Below are 3,867 nucleotides of genomic sequence, written 5' to 3' on the forward strand. Positions count from 1 at the left end.
AGCCCCCTGAGGTCAGCTCGGTCCTTTCTTCATGCCTGTAAACATTAAAGAAAAATTCAGCCCATGTTGTCCTCACAGCCTGCTGCTGCCAAGGCAGCAGCTCCTGACAGAGAATGTTGGTGTGGTCATTGCAGGCGGTGTAGCCTGCTCGATGGAGAACCAGGGTGTTTGCTGCTCTGTCTTCACTCATAGCATGGAAACCACAGGAGACCGAGATCTCCTTAACAAGGGAAGAGCTCGATATGGGGTGCTGAGGGTGGATGTGGGTGCATTCTGAGGGGCAGAGACTTGCTCTCTTTTTCCTGCATGAATGAGTACGTTGGGCTGTCCTGCGCAGTGGCAGCATGGATAGTGGTGCGTGGAAACAGGAGATCACAGAGACCGAGTTCACAGTGAAGGTAACCAAAGAAGGTTAATCCCAGATTATTAAAACACCTTAGCTTTTGGCTAGAAGCCCTGGGGCTTTCTGAGCAATGAGCATCATATTATCAAGCCATTATCAGGAACGCAAGTTACACATTGCTGAATAGTGTGGGCGCATTTTGCATTTGCCTAGTTTTAATTAATTTCCCTGTTTCTCAGTCATAAAATTCTGCTTTAAATTTGAATTTAAACACAACTGTATTTTCTGTAAACAAGACTGTACTTAGACTCTAATCTCTGCTGAACTGAAGCTTCTTCAACTCTTGCCAGCTTTGTAGTCTGAAGGTTGGGGATGGCTAGGGGGAAGAACAGGACCAGAAATCTCTTGAGCTGCGTGTGGGGGTTTTGTTATTGTTGTTTTCCTTTGTAAGACGAAAGTGATTTTCTGTAACCTGAAACTGCTGGATTTTCCTCTTTCCTCACAAAGTGTTTTCCTTTGTTATTGTCATTGTGAGGGGACAGCCTACATTTGCCTGTGCAGCTTAATATCTGAAGGCATTTGGACTTCTTTAATAAAGCTACCTTCTGCCTTTCTCTTGTGGGATAAAAATTGTCATTTACTTCCACTAATGAGCAGAAAAAAGTTACCAGCTGAGTTCAGTTAATTATATACCTCTTATACCATGTGCGGATATTGGAGCCAACAAATACTGAGGGGGAGGGGGGGAGGAGGGGGGAACAACAAACTTCCGACAAACATTAATCTTCTTTGCCAAGGGGGTTATTTCTCAGAAGAAGATGTTTTTAGGTCACTTGCACAACGATATTTTGTCAACATACTTCCCTATAAACAGTTTGGATACTTTCCATTCAGCCTGGAAGTGTCTGTGCGAAAAGCACTCAGATTTGCTTATAATCTGGATGAATACAGGTGGGGATGTCTGTTCACGTTAACACCAACCGAATGGATCCCAGTGCTGTAAGAGGGCGTGTGGTTACGAATTCTCCTTGGAGAGTGGATGCTTTGTGCTGTTTTCCAGTATTTACTCCCTTCTGCGCTTTCTAACGTATTTCTGCTGTGAGGTGGTGGCAGAAGTAGGTGGAGGTGGTGGCTTGGACGTTTTTGCTAATCACTACATGTTGAAAATAGCAAAAGCTTGCTTGTAGGTAGCCACATTCCTGCAGCAGTAGCTCTGCTATTTGAGAAAAGCGGGTGACGGCAGTGGGTCAGCAGAAGAAATCTAGCTGTGATATATCTGGACAGCTTTCCATTGCCAAGGCTTTCTACCACAAGTGCTGATTAGCAAAGTTAATTTCCTCTACATAGCACATATGCTGCAAAATTTCACTTGCCTTTTCTGCTTTTTTTTTCCTAACTGTTTTGTGTGAAAGCAAAGGAAAAATGTGGTACATGTGATGCTCTCACATCTTCCTCTTTTCCACAGTAATTATTTTTAGCAGTATTTTAAGGCCCTTTCTTATTAAACAGGAGCTTCCCTTTTCAAGCTGCAGTGTTTCTTCCACCTGGACAAAATTGACTGTGGAGCACATATAGTTAAAATGCTGGAGGCTTATTAAAGTGCACAAGAAAACTTATTCCTATGGGGATTTCCCTGTGAATTATTGAGTTTATAGTACCCACTATCGTGCTCTTATCAAGGAGCCTCTTTTGAACAGGAGCTTCAATGCGAGTCCTTCAACTTTGTTAGCACTCCTGACTAAGGATTCATAATACTTCTTCCCTTGAAGAGCCGGCTTCCAAGAATCAAGGATGTGTGCTCAGGGAAGCTGTAAGTGATGGGCAGATTATGACTTCTGCCTCTGATCAAAGCAGAACAAAGCACTTGACTGCTGTGTTCTTTCTGTTATTGTAATCTTGCAATCGGAGAGCTCTTTGTATGTACTACAAGATACCAGCAGCCATGATACTTAAGAAAAGAGGAGCTCTGGCCAAGAATGACATCCGTGAGTTCAGCTTTCTGTAGCAAATCTAGAGAGCCATAAAGAGGCGATGAACTGCTCCAGGTTACTCTGCAGATAAGGAGGGGCACGGTGCTTCACGTTGGTGGCTGATGGGAAGCCAGCACAAAGGCAGGGAGGCCAGGAGCAGGGCCTCTCAGGGATGGGGAGCTCTGCTGCTTTCCCTGCTTGCCTAAGAACTGGGTTAAACCTTGAGCAAGAAATTTAGATGTGGGTGTAAAAAGCTGGGTTTTCCTCCTAGCTGTAATGTACTAATAGCAAAAAAAAAAATAGATTTGAATCTTGAATTTAAAATGAAAGTGAGATGGTAAACTGCACAGCTCTTACAGGCTTGCTTGTAACTGTATAATGAAGCAGAATAGAGGTTTGCTCCCTATATGACTAAAACGCTGCACAGCCACATTGGAGGGGTGGGGAGGAGAGCTGGGGCTCTACTGAAAGAAACAGAAAGGAACAGCATGGCACATTCATGGTTGCTTTTGGGTTTTTTTTGTTCCCCAAGTATCATGAAAACACTTGTCTGTAAGTGTTTGTATGGTCCTATTGTTGCCACTGTTCTCAAACTGTGCTGATGCATGGGTTGAGGACAAAAATACAGGATTGAATTCAGAGCCTGGATCATAAAACACAGGAGACTCTGACTCCCCACTCTGACTCAGCAGCATGATCTTTCATGTATAATATTTATTTCTTTGGGGGGAAAAAAAAAGTGCAACCTGTTCTTGCTCTGATATTTGATTTCTCTGTAGAAGTGCCATCTGCTTGGCTTTGTCATATCGGAGCATTCAGAAACTAGAGTTGAGCCACGATGTACATCAAGAACTTTGTTAAAGCCATCAAATCATCTCTGCATCCCTCACAGAAAGGTCACGCAGGAGGAGGAACCATTTATCGAGAACGTGCTTTGCATCTGAATGTGAGAGAAGCAGCGCTGTCAGGAAATGTCTGACCACTCTGCTGTGCTCGGGATGGCCCTGCACTGCAAGGCCGTGCAGCCAGCCTCCCTGCCCCATGCACCAAGGGGAGCCCAGCCATGGCCCCACACCTAACACTGCAGTTGAGGAGCTGGGTCCATGAGCCAGCCTGGAGCGGGCCTGCAGCAAGAGGGGGATGGCCATGGGTGTGCTTCCTCTGGCACTCAGCCATGGCAGGAGAGGTGCTTTCCTGTAACGCTCTTCATGAAAGCAAGCTGGATGACTGCTTGCCCGATTACACACAGCTCAACTTGAAGTTATTTGTTATTCTCATTTATTCCAGTTTTAATTTGATGGGATCATTCCCTGTGTAGAATCAGACGTTTAACTTCAACCTAACCTTCAAAGCCCACTCCGCCTGACCGCAACTCCCAACACTTGCAGGAGCCCTTCCTTCCCTCCAAGCCCCACACCCTCTGGCCCCTCTGTTTTGAGGACCGGCTGGCTCCCACACCCCGTGCAGCCCTGCAGGGCTGTGGCCACGGGCGCCCGCCCTCGCGCATGCCCCACGAGGAAGTTGCGGGTGGGCGTGAGTCAGCTTATCAGCATG

The sequence above is a fragment of the Lagopus muta genome, chromosome 1 (genome assembly GCF_023343835.1).
Source record: "Lagopus muta isolate bLagMut1 chromosome 1, bLagMut1 primary, whole genome shotgun sequence".
NCBI lineage: Eukaryota > Metazoa > Chordata > Aves > Galliformes > Phasianidae > Lagopus > Lagopus muta.